Here is a 20129-nt window from a genome sequence, read left to right as displayed (position 1 = left end):
TCCAGATGAGTTTATGTTTATTTTTATATGGAGAACTCTATTATAAGTTGCTTCTTTTCAAACACACAAAAATGGAAAGGGACGGAGACACATCATCTAAGTTTGCTACACATTTTGACCACACTCAGATTTTCTAGTATCCTGGTGTTGGTTTATTTGGGATTTTTTGCAATGAACCTAACCATAATCCTTTAGTAAGATTTTTTTTTATAATACTGTAGATTTATTCCAAACTGTTTTCACAGGGGAATGCCTTGCACTTCATTATGCTGAATTTAAAAGCAGTTAGCATGTTATGACAAAGTACTCCAAAACTGTTTGAGCACAAGTGTCATTAAAATTTGCAAACGGAATGCTGAGTCTTTAGAGATATAGATGAACCATCTCTTCAAATTTCAAGAAGGTTCTGTTCCCTTAATAAAAAGGCAAAATATGCAAATATTTTTTTTTAAAAGCTACGTGCATATGTTTGGTGTTTCAAAACACATATTGGCTTTTCACTCAAACAAAATAATGTAGAAAAGAAGTTGAGCCAGGGTGAAGGCTAACTTGTTGATTTATAAATCATTTTAAACAATGCAGTTTGTGGTAATTTGTTATAGTAGCCACAAGAGACTAACACACTAGTAGTGTAGTGTCGCCTTTTTCAGAATGTCTTTTTTTAATTTATTATTATTTTTTAATCTTTATTTTTGAGAGAGAGAAAGAGAAACAGAGTGCAAGCAGGGGAGGAGCAGAGAGAGAGGGAGACACAGAATCCGAAGCAGGCTCCAGGCTCCAAGCTGTCAGCATATAGCCCGACGCGGGGCTCGAAAGCATGAACCTTGAGATCATGACCTGAGCCGAAGTCAGCCGTCCCAAGAGATTGAGCCACGCAGGCACAGAATTTCAGGCACACATTTCAGAATGTCTTACAGTGGACTCACACAGCATGCAGCTTTTAGACTGACTTCTTTCATTTTAATACTGTGCACTTATGACACTTTTACACCTATTCATGGCTTGATGGTTTGTTTCTTTTTATTGCTAAATAACACTCTACCGTATGGATGTTTCACAGTTTGTTTATCCACACACCTATTGAAGGACATCTCATCTTAAGTTACTTTTTTTTCAGTGATGAATAAAGCTGCTGTAAACATTCATGTATAGATTTTGTGTGGACATACCTTTTCCAATAAGCTGGGTAAATACTTAGGAGTGTGATGGCTAAATTGTATGGCAAGACTATGTTTAGTTTTATGAGAAAATGATAAACTGTCTCCCAAAGTAGGGGTAACGTTTTTTTTCACACTAGCAATAAATGAAAAGTCCCTGTTGTTCTGCATTTTTATCTGCAATTGGATCTTGCAATGTTTGGATCTTCACCCTTCTAATAAGTGTGTAGTGTTAGCTCACTGTTGTTTAATTTGAAATTCCCCAATAACAGATGTTGCCAATCTTCCTTTTATATGATTATTTAATATTGGTACATCTTCTTTAGTAAGACGTTGACTCATAATTTTTGCCTAGTTCCAAACTGTTATCCTTTTATGCAGTATTAGTAGTTTTGTGCATAATTTGGACAGAAGTCATTTTTCCAATATGTGTTTTCCACCTATTTTCTCCTAGTATGTGGCTTGTTTCTTCATTCTTTTTACAGTTACTTTTGCAGAGGAGGAGTTTTACATTTTAATAAATTCTGACTCATCATTTCTTTTTTCTTTCATGGTTCATCATGTTGGTGTTCTGTGTAAAGGCTCCTCACCAACTGCAAAGTCACATAATATTTTCCATGTTATCTTCTGCACATTTTTTAGGTTTGTGTTCTATTTTTAGATAGACCTGTGTCAGGTCTATGTTTATGCTGGCTTATCTATCTATACATATATTTTTCATACAGAATTCCAATTATTCCAGCACCATTTGTTACAATGATTTTCAATTCTCCATTGAATTGTCTTTGCTCCTTTGCAAACTCAATTATTTATGTGTGTCTATTTCTGGGTTTTCTATTCTTTTCCATTGATATATGTGTATATTCATCCACCAATACCTTGCTGTCTTCATTACTGTAGCTCTATAGCAAGTCTTGAAATTGGGTAATGTGTGCCCTCTCTTTCCCTTTCTTCCTTCTCTCCTACTCCTCTTCCTCCTCAACCTCCTTCTGCTTTTCTATTGTGTTGTCTATTCAGGGTCTTTGGCCTTTTCATATAAACTTATAATAAGTTTTTCAGTATCTACAGTATAGCTTGTATGATTTATAAATATCTATAAAATATCTAAGACAATCTATCTGGCAGACAAAGGGCTGCACTCCTTCCAAAGGCACTATGGGACAGCCCATTCTTTGCCTCTTCCAACATTTGGAAGCATCTGGCTTCCAGTATCAGGCTCCAGATGTTCCTTCGTTGCTAAACACATCACTCCAATATTTGCCTCAGTGATCACATTGCTTCTTCCTCTTCTCTGTGTGTCTTTCTACTGTTTGTTTCTTGTAAGGACACTTGTCATGGGATTTGATGTTCACTTGTGTCATACAGGATAATATCCTAATCTTTACATTAAATACATCTTTTAAGCCCCTTTTTGCAACTATGGCAGCATTCAGCCCACTACAGATGGTACTGTTGCCAGTGGCAAGGGAAGTGTGGAGGATTGGGTGGCCAAATCATGGGTGATTTTTTAGGACTGTAAAACCATTTTATGATACTAAAGTGGCAAACACAAAACACTATGTATATGTCAAAAACCCATGAAACTATGCCACAAAAACTAAAATGTAATATATGCTAATTAAAAGATAATTTTGGAGGTCAGAGAATTCATGGATGGAATGGAAAATGTGACAAATCAATTGAACTGTATTTACAATTCAGGAATGAACTCATTAAAGGGGATTGGGAAAATAAAGCTACCTAAGTAGCTTTGGAAATGAGTGTAGTCTGTAAAACTAAAGGCATGTGAAACTACATAGCAATGCACTCTAGTTGATAAAGTTGTTTCACATGGAGATATGGGTTAGCGATTCTGGTACCACTATATGTGTGTGTATACTGGAGCTAAACAATTATGTGAATGGATTGTGGGTTATGAGAGGCAGGTTTCTCACTGTTGGAGTAGGACATTATAGATAAGCAAGGTAAAAAGGTTCAACTGAACCATGTTAAAACAGATTAGAGTTGGAGATGTCAGTTTGAATTTATGTTAACTTCATACATGTACAGATGGTTACATACAGAAATATTCATAGATATGACTATATATGCTAGTTAGTATATACACATATATCTTCTTGCTGTGTTAGCTGAAAGGACATGGAAACCATGACACTCTAGTAGAAATAAACAAACCTAGTACTTAGATCTTGATTCTAAACCTATTATTTAATAATATGAATTGGGGTTCATTGGAGAAATGACTGTTTCTGGGACTGAGGCAGGAAATATACAAGGGGAGCCTAGGGAAGATTGTAGTACCAAAAAGTAATGAAATGCTAAACAAGCAAAAAGAAAACAAAATGACAAAATTAACCAAAAATAAAACAGAACAAAACAACAATGGGAGTATGTCAAAGTGACATAGGAACCAACTGAAAGGGTCTCTAATGGCCAAATCTGAGCCAATGTGAACAACAACAACAGCAACAACAAATACATAAAGTTCTATTGTATTGTAACCCAAAGTATAAAATAAATGTCTTACAGTCTACATTGATATAAATGCATGACTGAATAAATTAATATAGAGAGGAGAATAGGCAAATATCCCATACAGAAGAATTCAAAATTTATGTAGTTACTCCACTGTCAAGGAGATGGACATAACTCTCCACTATTGGTGAGGGGGGGTGCATAGTGACTTCCTTCCTGAGTATATTATGCCTGTTCCAAAAGGTACACTATGGAAAAAAGAAAAAAAAGCACAGTAGAGAAATGTGACAAACATCACTTCAGTCAGGTAATCAAGGTTCATATCAACAGTGATGAGTCATATTGATGGTATGTATCCTGGATATGACGTGATGAAAATGACACCTTATCTCTGTGGTCTTCCCCTTCAAAACACATAATCCTAGTCTAATCATGACAGAAACTTAAGATGAATGTCAGTTGAACGACATTCTGCAAAATACCTGACCAATCCTCTTCTCAACTGTCAAGGTCATCAAACTATCACAGCTAAGAGGAGCCTAAAGAGACATGATGACTCCATGTAATGTGATATCCTACTTGTGATCCTTAAACTGAAAAAGTTCATTAGGTAAATACTAGGGTAATAGGAATACAGCATGGACTTTATTTAATGATAACAGATAAGTATTTGTTCATTTATTGGAACAAATATACTACTAACATGAGATGTTGATAACAGTGGAAACTGGACATGGGGTATATGAGAACTTTCTATCTTCATATTTCTTTAAATCTAAATGTGGAAAAAAAACCCTAAAACACTAACTATGAGTGTTAGCTCACTACATGAATGTATATATTACTTTTTACACTGAATAAATGAAACATCCTCAAGAATATGATAATATTTAACATTTCACAAATGTCTTAGTCTCCCACTATTGCTGATACTATCGCTTTTTGCTGTTACTGTTATCTTTTGAAATCTAACTTATCTTTCAAGGTCTAATAAAAGCCTACTTTTTAAAAAGTTTATTTATTTTTGAGAGAGACAGAGAGAGAGAAAGGGCATACAAGAGTGAGGAGGGGCGAGCAGGGAAAGGGAAAGGGAAAGAGATCCTAATCCTAAACAGGATCCTAATCCTAAACAGGCTTCACGCTGTCAGCATGGAGCCCAATACTGGGCCCCATCCCATGAACCATGAGATCATGACTTCAGCCCAAACCAGGAGTCAGACGCTTAACCAACTGAGCCACCCAGGTGCCCCTAAAAGCCTACTTTAGAGGCTTTCATAGCATCCAAAAAGATGTCTTTTCTCCCTCTGCATTATTAGGACACTCTGCTTATAAGACCACATTGTAATTGGGATGTGCATTTCACTGTCTCTGAGATAATGTGAGTTTCTGAGGTGCTGTGTTTCTTGGAGTCAGCATAACACAGTAGTTACAAAATGGACACTCAGTCAAAAGGACCTGGTTTTGAATCATTAGCTACTTCATTTCATTTTCCAGTTACATAATCTTGGGCATTATTTAACCCTCTGTGTCTCAGGTTTCTTATCTATAAAGTGGACCTAACAGTAGCACCTATCTGTAAGAATTTTGTGAGGAATAACTGGCTTAATACATATAAAAGTTAGGAAGAGTCCTGTTATACGGAATAAACAATGTAGGAATTTTCTACTATTGTTGTTTCTGTGTTGTTTTTGTCGTTAAATCTGTGTTGCTGTCGTCTCACCATAGCAAGGGCTTACTAGGCAGGTGTTAATTTTTCTACTTAAGTTTAATAAATGTGGCAGACAGCAATAAATTCAGCCAGTTCATTGTTCTCCATAAATCTGTGTTGGGGCTTTACAAAATAAGTTTAACCAGTTGGAAATTCCAAATCTCATCTGTATAATGGGTTTCTTCCTAATTCACTAAAGCTGAAATATTCCAATAAATAATTTCTATCTGAGCATAGATAATGGGAAAATGATAGAGGCCATTGTATAAACTCAGCAGATGTCTATTATTTTAAGTAACAGTATTTTTGGAAATTTGACAAAATGTCTTTTACACAAATTAAAAATAGTAGCGTTTAGTAAGGGTTAATTAGTGCAGATTCCCTATATACAGGAAATATGACACATGGGCATGGTATTTTATACATCAGATGCATGATAAGTTACTTACATCAGAGTACCTATAACATACTTAAATTTTTGCTCCCTGGACCGAAAAAATTCAGAAATGCAAGTAATATGTGTGAAACATTAAGAATATGAAATGTATAAGAGGGTTTGTTTTTATTTTAGGTATAGCAGTCAGGTGATCATAATTATCATAGTTGTAATAAATTTATGTTTGCATTTCCTAAAAATTCTAGAAATAGTTTCTCAGATGAACTATTTTCTCAGGCTTCAAAATAATTAATTTGTCCCTTCATTTAATTATCCATCTTATAGACACCGGTACGTATAAAGAGGTTAATATAAGCAAGTATATTACAGGAAACACTTTTTTTTTTAAGTAGGTTCCAAGCCCAGTGTGGAGCCCAACGCTGGGCTTGAACTCACAACCCTGAGATCAAGACCCTGAGATCAACACTTAACCATCTGAGCCAGCGAGGCTCAGTCTTGAAAGGGCTTTTATCTCAACAAAATAAATGGCAGGAATACAACAAATCAGGTCATTGTACCAAATATCATTTTCGTATATGATACATGTACACACGTTTTAGAACAGAGAAGGAGCAGAGACAGAGATGGACACAGAGCAGCTAATTGGTAGTGGATATAAGGAGGGGGGTGGGAATAGGGAAATATTCAAATGCAAAGTCAGGATCACAGCTTAATCAATCATTTTTCAGCCTCCAAATTCATTAGCACTTTTGTGAATTTTGTTGAGGAGTGTTGTGTTTCTCTTGACTGCTCTCATTTCTTGGGCACTAAAAAAGTCACACAGGATAGTTAACTTCAACATCTTCAGAAACACAAGCAGCAGGTTCCTCACAAGCTGTGTTTTTTAAAATACTGAGTCATTTCTTGTGGCTGACTCAATTGCTGCCCTTTTGTTTCAATAGCATGTTTTCCCTCTGAAGTTACATGCCATAGTCTGCAGACCGACCATCATGTTGACTCTTATCACGTGTAACGTGGAACTCAGTAGAAACCACTTAAAGATTTACAAAGCATTTTAGGGCATTTTATCCTCTGATTAGATTTGCATGCACTCACATTCTGATTGTCCCAAATGTAATTAGCTTTTTCTGTTTACCAATTATCTAGGAAGATTTGCCAAATGCATCTTGACAGCGTTCCGACAGGAACTTGCAGCAGTTACAAATTATTTGCAATAAGTTCATTTACACCATAGTGTAATTCTACACTACATGAAGAATTAACACTATTTATTCATGAGATAGTAGAAACACTCTAAGGGATTTCTGTCAAAGAGAATTGGGTCATTATTTGTTGGAATGAACAAGTCATTAGGAAATACAACACATAAATCTCAACCAGGAAAAAAATTATTTCTAATTTCATCTCTGCAACTTTCAACCTAACATGTTTTATCAATGCAAAGCCAAGCATGAACTAATCAGTTCTTTAAAATGCACAGTAGTGGTGAAAAAAAAATATGCTGATGTTTCAGAAAATGTGTGTATAGAGCTTTAAAAGGTGCTATAAAGATGTGTAATATATAAATGAAATCATGAAACTACGTGGTAAACTCATCATCATCCTCCATGTCTTATTTGATGTAGAAAATGCTGACAATTAGTTTAAAATTAAGAAAGAGCTCCTTGCTAAGTTTTATGGTTACCATTTTTTGAGTAGAAAATATTTTTTAGGTTTAAAATGTATTGTATTCTTATAGTAATTGAATAGTACACACTTATTTTTATGTAAACAAACTATATGATTAAACAGGATGAGTGACAGCAAAATTTGGTACCCATATATATAATGACACAGGGTGAAAGAGTGAAATGTGAATTGCCAGTAAACTTATTAAAATGTCCAAACTCACCAGGAACCAATGAAATATAAATTATCTCAACAAAGAAATGCCCTTTTCACCTATGAAATTGGAAACGATCAAAATAAATGACTAAATGAAAGATAATTATTACCTACCCATCTATCTAACTCTTGATCAATCTTACCACAGTATTTGAGAGAACTTGGAGTAAATCTTATAGAACAGTAACACATATATGCACTTTCACACACACACAAACACACACACACAAGCATGAGCACGTGTGAAGACCAGGAAACGTATGTGAGCCAAGTAGAGAAACTAGTTTGTAAGCAAAACTATTCTATAGCTATATAAATATAAATATACTTTGTCATTAGTGCCTCTCTCTCACTCTAAAAAGCACTTCTGTATGAATGACTCGTATGATTATCCAAGAGTCTTCAACTGATTTTAACGTAAAAATGACTCCCTGCAATGCTAGGAAAATGAGCAGAGTTATCAGGGGTCTCCAGGAGCTAAGTTTGAGTGTGTTGTGCCAAGGGATAGACCATTACGTAAATCTTTCATGCTTTCTTTGGACTCCCTAAGAACAATAACCCAAGAGGGTGGTCAAAATTTTAAAGAAGTATAGCCCTTGGGAAGATAGTCTTTGAGACACTAGTCCACTGTCTTCCCAATGCTGGCCTTAAAAAATTTCTTTCTTGTTCACCCCCCACACCAAAAAAATGTGTACAGCCCTCACAAGCACTGAAGTATATATTCCAAACATCCATTAGATTAAGATAATCAGTATTACTGATGCCTCTAACCACTAAAGACGCTAACATAAATCTTGAAAGACAGCATCCCAAGCCTAGCATAATTTTTAATTTTTTCACACATAATATATGACATACAATTTAAAAAGCATGTGATGAGACATTATATGTAATGAAAATCTAAAAGTAGTAATTGCCCACAATGAAACCATAAAAATTACTGGAGACCCCAAAAGAAATCACATTAATAACTTCAATTAAAAAAAAAGGAAAGAAAAATAATGCCATCAGAGATTGGGAAGCTATGTAACAAACAGAAATTCCAGAACTGAAAGTACAATAATTAAAATTAAGAAATTAATGGAGGGGGCTGGCAGTAAATTACATACAATTAAATAGAAAATTAGAAGACATACAACAAGAAAATAGGCAGAATTAAGTTGGAGGGATAAAAGGATGGAAAATGAAAAAGAGAGTATGACACAGAAAGGATAAAGTGAAATATAAAATATATGTTCACTGGAGTCACAGAGGGAAAGAGGAGCTATAAGGATTATCTTACATTCCTTATATAAAAGATATAAGAAAAAAGTTTTGAAGATAAAAATCATAGAATCTACTCAGACAAAAAAATATCAAGTCACAGAAATTAGGAGGACTACAAAATTCAAGTGGGAAAATTTTTTTAAAGGTCATAGCTAAGAATGTTAATAATAAAATCTTAAAGCAGACATAAAAAGTCAGATTGATTTAGAGGAGTAACAATGAGACCAGAGGGTATGAAGCCAGAATTAATGGAATAATATCTTCTAGCTTTTGGGGGTGGGATTAAGTTCAAATTCTAGAAAAAGAAAGGAAAGATTTTTCAACAGTTGAAGTAAAACATTGCCAGACGAGTAAAACTTACTTTGACAAAGAAGACATGCAATAAAAGATATACTAATGAGTTTTCATCAAAGAGAAGAAATTTAAATAAAAACTTAGAAAGAGAGGGAGAGAGAGAGAGAGAGAGAGAGAAGGCAATTATGGCATATGGAAATGAGAGGTATAGGATAAAGACCAAAAGAAAAAAAAGACATATAAACACAGATAAATATAAAAGATTATTGTCTGTACAAACCAATATATCCATATCAGGGGAAATGAAAATATATGCATTGAATTAACATAATAGAAAACAATAGCATATGACTAATAAATGTTGCTAACTTTCTAAAGCCATTTTATTGTCTTGGAAGAGTTAGAAGTCCTAATTTGTATAGACTTTGATGGATCAGTGACTAAGAATGTAACCTCCAAGCACTCCTGAGTGGCTCAGTAGGTTAAGGGACTGACTCTTGATATTGGCTCAGTTTAGTGATCTTGCAGTTGTGAAGTTGAGCCCTGAGTCCGGTGCCATGCTCAGCATGGAGCCTGCTTGGGATATTTTGAGAAAGAGAGAAAGAGAGGAAGCATGAATGGGGGAAGGGCAGAGAGAGAGGGAGACAGAGAATCTCAAGCAGACTCCACACTGTTAGCACAGAGCCCCACCTGGGACTCACACTCAAGAAACCGTGATATCATGACCCAAGCTGAAATCAAGAGTTGGGTGCTTAACCCACTGAGGCAGCTAGGTGCCCCATCAAAATAATTAAATATTTTTTTTAAAAAGGAATGTAATTTCCAGAGAAAACACTAAAATAAGTTAAATAATGTATAACTACCAACCTAGTAGAGCCATGTAATCAGACAAATCCAAAAGCAAGTAGGATAATAGATTTAAATCCAAATGTAAAAGTACTCACATTAAATATAAATGGATAAAATTTTTTAATTAAAAGACAGAATTTTAGAATGATTTTTTAAAATTCCGTACTGCTTAAAAGAGACGCATCTACATTAAATGAATACAGAATATTAAAACATAAGAAAAGCAAATATATTGTAGGCAAAATTAAACAAAATAAATCTAGTGCTGTAATATTAGGAAAATTAGACTTAAAAGAAAGAAATACTGCAAGAGGAAAAAAAAAAAGATCATTTCATATTTTTTAAAGTTTTGATGTATTAGGAAGATATAAAATTGTAGTTTTAGACACCTACAAAATATCTCAAAATAAATGAAACTAATATTATTAGAAATAAAGAAATACATGAAGCTATAACTATTTTAAGATATGTTTATAAATATATTCAGTATTTGGTACATAAAGTAGACAATATTACATTACTAATATATAAAAGTTTTTACCAGTCTTTTCAACAAAAATTCTCTGATATTTATTAAAGCTGCATAATATATATAGACATCAAGTGCTCATGGAACATTTTCATGTAGGTAGTATCTGCTTTCTATGTATTTGAGAGCATGTTTTTGATAGTGTAGAATTAGGCCAGGAATAAATAACAACAGAAAGCTAGAAAATCCTCATGTTTTTGAAAATTAATAAGCATATAAGCTTAAGCCAAAGAAGGAAAGATATTAAAATTATAAATTACTTAAAATAAATTAATATCATTAATCAAAATTAATTAATATATTAATTAAAATATGAAGTCAAGAACATGTGTGATAAAGCTAACATGAGGATTTGAGAGAAATACTCAATTAAGTAAGACAAAAAAAGATTGAAAATATTTGTGATAAGCAATCATTTTAGGAAAATATTAACAAAGAAGAAAATTAAGAAAACAAAAGGAAAGTAATAATATGGATAACACCAGAAACTAATAAAATAGAAAATAAACAAAAAAGAGCATATATTAGGCCAAAATTTTTTTCAAAATGCTAATAAAATTCATAAATGCCAAGAAAATCTGATGAACTCAAAAGAGAGAATGGGAGTGAGAGTCAAAGCAAGCAAGAGGGAGGGATGTGGAAGTGACAGAGAGACAGAGAAAGATACAGACAGAATGGAGCCTGGGTGTTCGTTCAGTCGGTTAAGTGTCCGACTTTGGCTCAGGTCATGATCTCACGGTTCCTGGGTTCGAGCCCTGCATCAGGCTCTGTGCTGACAGCTCAGAGCCTGGATCCTACTTCGGATTCTGTGTCTCACTTTCTCTCTTCCCCGCCCCAACTCATGCTCTCTCTCAAAAATAAATAAACATAAAAGAAAGAAAGATACAGAAGATAAAACAAAAGACAGAAAGGAAGGCACAAATGACCAATGTTGGGATTAAATATACGAGAGACCAAAAACAGATAGTGAAAGGATTTTATGTCAATGAAATTAGAAATGAAAAAGAAAAAAATATCTGGAAATATTTAGGCAAATATAATTTATCAGTAATATGTGGAACAATGCACTTTACCAAACTGGGAACAAAATCTGGAAATACAGCTTACCAAAACTGACACTAGAAGAATTTGAAAATCTTAATAACTCATTACCACTAAAGGAAGTGAAACTGTAATTAAAAGCCCTCTATAGGGGCGCCTGGGTGGCGCAGTCGGTTAAGCGTCGGACTTCAGCTCAGGTCACGATCTCGTGGTCCGTGAGTTCGAGCCCTGCGTTGGGCTCTGGGCTGACTGCTCAGAGCCTGGAGCCTATTTCCGATTCTGTGTCTCCCTCTCTCTCTGCCCCTCCCCCGTTCATGCTCTGTCTCTCTCTGTCTCAAAAATAAATAAATGTTAAAAAAAAAAAAAGCCCTCTATCAATAAAACTGCAAGTCCACAGGGTTTCATCATAGAATTCTAATAATTGAACAATAGTTCACTGGAAAATAACAGGCAAATTTTAATCAGGAACACAAGGGCAAGTGGAAAAATGCTCTAATGAACCTACATATAATATAAATGCCAAAGCAGAATATCAAGGAATTATGTTTTTCAGGAACCCAGTAACCAGGACCCACAACAGTGGTCGCATAGTGAAGATATTATCATTTGGACTTCCTCCATTGCACATTCCCTCCTGTACTGCAGGACTTCATAGCCCCAGATGCTTGCTCCTATGTCAAGGGGCTCTCCAATCTATAACATCTTTATTATATTTTAAATTCCTGAGGGGAAGCATCTAGCTAACCACACTTTTGATATTTGCATAAGCTGTAGTTTGCAGATATATAAAATTAAATAAATATGGAGCACTGAGTCTTAACTTTTATTTCTCTTGGTATGCCACATAAATAAAAAGGATATTTAGATGCTGACACAAAAAAGGACAAATAGCCCTTTAGCTCTCCAACATCTACATGAATCCATTTTCTACTTTGGACCTAGCTCCGACATGCACACACAAAATGTTTCCACTTTATATAATGGAACTATCCCTTCTGTGACTAAAAAAGCACTCGCTCTTCTTAAGGAAATAAGCAAAATTGCTGTATGTTACTGCATGCAGGCTAGATCCAGAATTTCTAGATCATGTATATGCCTCTTTAAGTTCTGTCATTCTTATATTCTGCAAATTGTAGAACAATTGTGTAATTATAAAATTAAACATCAAACTATGTAAAATATTGAAGGAGACAATGACAAGGATAATTCACTAAAATATATAAATACGTGCATTACACACTCTATCAACTTCATTATTAAGAACGTGTTTCAAATTGAGCATCTATGAGCATAGAGGTTTGAGACACGTTGAGTCATTGGGATCATAAGAGCAAAGTGGAAGAAATACAGCCTGGACAAGCTGAAGAGCCCTCACTGGCATAGGGCTGTATACAAAGCTAGCCACTTAGGGGTGATTTAGGAAATGCTTGGGAACATTCCCCCAAAATGTGATATATATTTCCTCCAAAATCAATCAGGAGGCCTTTTTCTCAGTGATTGAGAGAACAAGGTTACAACATTTACATCATTGTTCACTCCCTTAGAAGGAAGGACCTTGCATGTTCCATATTTTTGGCTAGTCATAAAATTCTCTGAGGTGTCTGGTTCCTGTATTTTTTGTGAGATTTATCTTTCTGTCTTGGAATACATATATATATATATATATATATATATATATATATATATATATAAAACCAAGAAATCTAGGACACTTACTATTTCCTGTAATCCTGTTCTTAAAATATACTATTATGTTGTGATTTATTTTCTTGACCAGTTGAATATTGAACTTCCTTGATATCTGAATTGTGTTAAAGAATTTGGTTTCTGAGATGCCTGGGTGACTCAGTCAGTTAAGCATCTGACTCTTGATTTTGGCTCAGGTCATGATCTCAAGGTTCATGAGAAAGAACCCCGCTTTGGGCTCTGTGCAGACAGCATGGAGCCTGCTTGGGATTCTCTCTCTCTCTCTCTCTCTCTCTCTCTCTCTCTCCCTCCCTCCTACTCTCTCCCTCTCTCTCTGCCCCTCTCCCACTCATGCGCTTGCTAACTCTCTGTCTCAAAATAAATAAATAAACATTAAAACAACAAAAAGTTGCTTGGTCACATGGAGTTGCAGTTTGTGGAATGCACAAGGCCACTGAGCTAAAGGAATGAGGGCAAACTGAAATCCAGTCTGCTCTCAACTCATTCAGCTCTGTGCTCTGGACTTGGGCTGCATCTGCCTGTAGGAAGGCAAACAAAAATGTGTCCTTTATCAAATTTGTCCTCCCCCCTCAGAGAGAAGATTTTTCTAATTGTACTTCCCAGTGTATAATTTTTCATAATATGTCCACATATAGAAGCTTTTTCTTTCTCTCTCTAATTGGAAAAAAAAAGTGCTTTAAAAAGTGGTGGTAGCCCTGGATAGAGAGTGAGTAATCCTGAAGCAAGTGATACTGTTTTACTGCTGGGCTTGCTGAGTAAAAGCAATCTTTTTGTGCTTTTTTATCTTATTGCAATGGAGAAAAAGTATTTGTCAGGTCAGTAGCTGCTTGCCAGCTAAATTGATTTGTTCCTATAATAAGACCATATCTGCAAGAACAGCTGCATTGGAATGATGATATGATTAAACTCTAAGATATTCCACTGTGTTTCTCCAAAAGGCATTTATCTTTTGCATCAGCCAAGATGAAACTTAAATGGGAATGAGATAAGCATCACCGTTCCTGATTCTTTAAAGTTTTGACGTTGACTCTAATATCTGAAGTTCCCCCAGGATTCGGGTTTTGCTTTTGATTTTAATTGTGTTTTTCACCCATAATAGTCCTTACTTGGTGTGTCAGTGAGCTATTGTGGTAATTCTGCCAGGTCCTAAAGATACACGTTCAGATTACACATCCTGTTTTACCAGTCCTATTGTGAGGAAGATCAGGTCAGAGCTCCTTTCATCATCTTGACCTTGGTTCTACAGTAATTGGTATTAGCCAAAGGATGGTGTCCAATAGTGTTTCCTTCCTGTAGGCAAAGATAGGAGATGAGTTGCTGTAGATGTCTTTAAGGAAGGTTAAGAGGATGTCATGGTATATAATCCTCCTTCTCTTGCAATATTCTTTCTCAAGGATTTTTTTCTCAAGGAAATTTTGGCTAAAGACAAAAGAAGATATACAAGGAAACATTAGAGATACATGTTTTTGACATTAAATATCCCATGCCAAAAAAAAAAAAGTCAAAGGAATTCCCCAGGTAAATAGGACATGTTATAATTTGGAAGTCTGTGTCTTTAAAAAGGATGATAAACTGGGATGCCTGGGTGGCTTAGTAGGTTAAGCATCTGACTCTTGATTTCAGGACAGGTCATGATCTCATGGTTCATGAGATTGAGCCCCACATCAGGCTCTGTGCTGAGCATGGAACCTGCTTGGGATTCATTCTCTCTCCCTTTTCCCCTGTCCACAGCTTGTGCTCTGTGTGTGTGTGTGCATCTCAAAAATATAAATAAGATATATATATATATATGTGCATGTATATATATGTATATGTATATATATGTACATATATATACATATACATATATATACATACATACATATATACATACATATATATACATATACATGTATATACATATATATATATATATATATATATATATATGGCAAAAATTAGAAAGCATTTTCTTCTATAATTTATAAGGTTCAGGGGCACCTAGGTGGCTCAGTCAATTAGGCGTCCGACTTGGGCTCAGGTTATAATCTCACAGTTCACAAGTTCAAGCCCCACATCAGACTCTGTGCTGACAGTTCAGAGCCTGGAGCCTGCTTCAGACTCTGTGTGTCCCTCTCTCTGCCCCTCCCTACTTGCCCCTCTCTGTCTCTGTCTCTGTCTCTCTCTCTCTCTCTCAAAAAAAATAATAATTTATAAGGTACATACATGTAAAATCTGTAATAACAGCATAAAGCAAACCTACAGCCATGGGCCAAACCCAGTCTACAGCTTCTAAATATATAGCCCTAAAGCTAAAAATTACATTTTAAGCAATATTTTTAAAAGGTTAGAAAAACAAAATAAAACAAAACTAAAGCAGAATATACAATGGAAACTGTTTGTAGCCTGCAAAGTCTGGAACATTTGCTATATGGTCAATTACATTAATTATGTAATTATATATTTGCTATATGCATTTGCATTATGTTGGCTATATGGTCAAATTACATTTGCTCTATGGTCATTTACATTAGTTCTGACTTTTTTATGACTGAGTGATATTCCAGTGTAGACATATACCACATCTTCTTTATCCATTCATCAGTTGATGGACACTTGGGCTGTTTCCATAATTTAGCCATTGTAGATAATTCTGCTGTATACATCGCTGTGCATGTATCCCATTGGGTAAATACCTAGGAGTACAACTGATGAATCATAGGGTAGTTCTATTTGCAACTTTTTGAGGATGCTCCATACGGTTTCCCAGGGTGACTGCACCAGTTTGCATTTCCACCAATAGTACAAGAGGGTTGCCCTTTCTCAACATCCTTGCTAATACCTGCTGTTTCTTGTGTTGTTGATTTTAGCCATTCTGACAGGTGTGAGATGATATCTCATTTGCAGTGACATGGATGGAGCTATAGAGTATTATGCTAAGCAAAATGTCGCAGAAAGACAAATACTATATGATTTCATTCACATGTGGAATTTGAGAAACATATGAGTACAGGAGAAAAAAAAGAGAGAGAGGCAAACTAAACAACAGACTCTTAACTGTGGAGAACAAACTGATGGTTCCCAGAAGGGAAGTGGGTGGGGGATGGGTTACATAGGTCATGGGGATTAAAGAATGCACTTGTGATGAGCATCAGGTGTTGCATGGAAGTGTTGAATCACTATATTGTACACCTGAAACTAATACTACACTGTATTTAACTAACTGGAATTTGAATAAAAACTTTTGAAAGAAAAGGTAAGAGTGTGAGACATACGTTTCCAGCTGTAGAAAAAATAAGTCACAGAAATAAAAGGTACAGCACAGGAAATTTATGGGGTGCCTGGGTGGCTGAGTCAGTTGAGTGGCTGACTCTTGATTTCAGCTCAGGTCATGATCCCAGGATCATGGGACTGAGCCCTGCATTGGGCTCTGCACTGAGCGTGAAATTTGCTTAAGATTCTTTCTCTCCCTCTCTGCCCTTCTCCCCCACTAGCACTGTCTCTCACTCTCTAAAATGAAAAAAATAAAATAAAATTCCAAATAAAATATTTAAATAATCCAAAGGAAAGCAGAAAAGGAGAAATTAAGAGAGACTGACAGAGACAAACTGGTAAAATGTAGACCTAAATCTAACCATGTAAATAATTACATTAAATATTAATGGATTATCTTCATGATCTTGAATAGGCAATGGTTTTTAGATATAACAGTAATACCACAAGCCACAATTGAAAAATATACAAATAGGACTTCATCAAATTTAGAAATTGTTGCACTGCAAATTATACCATCCAGAAAGTGAAACATAATCCATAGAATGGGAGAAAATATTTATAAATCATGAATCTCATTGGGTGCTTCTGTTCAGAATACAAGAAACTCTCCAACAGAAGTTATTCAATTTAAAAAGTAGGTAAATTATTTCAGTAGATATTTCTCCAGAGAAGATATAGAAGTGGCCAATAATTTTATAAAATAATGCTAATATCATTAATTATTGGGGAAATACAAATCAAAACTTCAGTGAGACACCATTTCACACTCACTAGGATGGCTATAAGACAGAAAATAACAAGTATTGTTAATGATACAGAGAAACTGAAACCCTCATATATTGCTTGTAGGGATGTAAAACAAAAATCAATTGCATTAAAAAAATCAATTGCATTTTATATACTGGTAGCAAGTAGTCGAAAATAAAATTTAAGAATAAATTTCATTTATAATATATCAAGAGACCTAAAATATTTAGGAATAAATTTAAGAAAGGATAAGGAAAACCTCTAAAATAAGCCATAACTGAGATAAACTTAATAAGATATAAGTAAGTGGAAACATATGCCATTTTCATTCATTGGAAAATTCACTATTATTAAGATATATATTCTACCCATTTTGCTTTACATATTCAATGTTCTCCTAAAGAACCCAAAACTTTTCTTTAAAGTTTGATGGAACAATTAAAATATTGAACTGAAAAGGAATTAGAATATACAAAACAACATTGAAAGAAGTACAACATTTGGAAGACTTACATCCCTTTAGTTCAGAATTAACAGTAAATCTATGTAATCGAGACTGTAAGATTAAACCACAAATATTAGGGAAAGTTGGGTAGAGGGAGAAAGATCAATGTAACACAATAAAACAGCTAGTAAAAGCACACAATTATATATTCATTTCATTTGCAACAAAAGCACCAAGATAACCCAATGGATTAAACTTCTTTTTCAAGAAATAGTGCAAGAATAGTTGAATATCCATAGGCAAAATTGAAATACTAAAACTATAAAGAAAGTCATAGCCATGACTTACGGTGAGCCAAGTATTTCTTTTTTTTTTAATTTTTAATGTTTATTTTTGAGGGAGAAAGAGACATAACAAGAATGGGGGAGGGACAGAGAGAGAGACACAGAATCCTAAGCAGGATCAAGGCTTTGAGCTGTCAACACAGAGCCGGACACAGGGCTCAAACCCATAAACTGTGAGATCATGACCTGAGCCAAAGTTGGATGCTTAGCTGACTGAGCCACCCAGGCTCCCCAGCCAAGTGTTTCTTATATGTCACAGAAATCAATAACTATGATAGCAAAAGTGTATGCATTACATAACTATATATGAGTGTATATTATACAGTCACAGAGACTGGTTTGCAGAATAACATATTCCTACAGGTAAATAATCAAAAGAAAAATGACTTCTTAAAAAGGGGCAAAAGATTTATAGACACTTTGCAAAAGATGTTCTATAAATCATTAGGGAAATGGAAATTGAATTTACAACCCAACAAATGGACTGAAATTTTATAAAAAGATTGACAATAAATAATGTATTTGAAGATGTGAAGCAACTGTAATTACATTTATTATTTATGAAAAATGTAAATAATACTGTTACTTTATAAGCATTATGGCAGTGTCTTAGTTTCTTCTAAAACTGAACATACACTTAGCATATGTCACAAGTTTTACTTCTAGGTATCCACTCATAAAAAATGAAACAAACATTTACATGAAAGCTTGTATACCAATATTCATGAAGATTTCATTCAGAAGTGTCACAAAGAGAAAACAGTTTCCATCAATAACATAATGGATAAACAAACTTGGGTATGTTCCTGTAATGCAATGCTACTCAGCAACAAAAAGACACAAACTACTATTTCACACAAAAATATGAATCAATATCAAAAGCATCTGTTGTGTGAAAGAAAAATGCAAGTGAACATACTGTATGATTTTACTTATATGAAGTTCTTTACTAGGTGCAATTGACTAATAGTGGAGAAGGATTAAAAAACCAGTTGTAGGATGGAATTTGGGGAAATTTTCTGGAGCCAATGTAATATCCTATATATTTATAATGCATCTGGGCTTCACAGATGTAAGCATTTGTCAAAACTCAGCAAATGTACACTTAATATTTATGTAAGTCATTGTATGCAAAATTTGGAAGAAAAGAAGAAAATCAGTAAAGAAATTGGAATTTAGCTAATGTATTACATATTAGTATACTGATGCCTGCAAATTACTTTGAAACACATCAAAAGCTACAATGTACTTTTGGATCAAGCGTTGGATGAATGAGTATATGCATATAAGACAAAGCAAGTTCAGTAATGTTAATGGTAGTAAGTGGTAAATATGTTGGTGTTTGCTATAAAATACTTTTGGTTTTGCTGTTTGAAAAATTTCATAAATAAGATTGTGGGGAAATTGTTTTAAAAGGCAGGCAGGTATTATGTAGATGAGCATGGTCGATGAATTCCAGAAAAAAAAAACAAAAACAAAAACCTAGCAGATGGAAAAGATAGAAGATTAATCAATGAACTATGAGTCTTATAATTAAATAATCTAGAGCTTGGGTCACAAGCATGGACATATTTTAACTTTCAATCCTCAGTTTATATATATATATGTGTGGAAAACGTGAAGGTCTCAAAGGGGAGATTATATTGGGTGAGCCTGACTTAATCAGGTGAAATTCCTTAAAAGAGGAAATCGGCTCTCACTGATGAGAGAATCTCTTGCTGGCGTTGAAGAAATGAGCTGCCAAGTTATAAAAGGTTCACATGCCTGGAATATAAAATATGGATTTTAAGAGCTGAGAATGACCCCCACTGGAAAGCCAGCAAAAAAACCAAAAGCCTCAGTCTACTAGTCGCAAGGAAATGAACTCTGCCAATAATCTGAGGAAAGATGGAAGATATTATTTCCCCAGATAAGCATCTGGTGGGACCCCAGACCCATTCAACACTTTGATTACAGCCTTGTGAGACCTGTGAGACCCTCAGCAGAAGACCAGTTAAACTTTGCCTGGGCTCTGGACCCAAGACACTGACT

The sequence above is a fragment of the Acinonyx jubatus genome, chromosome E1, assembly GCF_027475565.1.
Source record: "Acinonyx jubatus isolate Ajub_Pintada_27869175 chromosome E1, VMU_Ajub_asm_v1.0, whole genome shotgun sequence".
Classification (NCBI taxonomy): domain Eukaryota; kingdom Metazoa; phylum Chordata; class Mammalia; order Carnivora; family Felidae; genus Acinonyx; species Acinonyx jubatus.
This window is presented reverse-complemented; position numbering follows the sequence as displayed.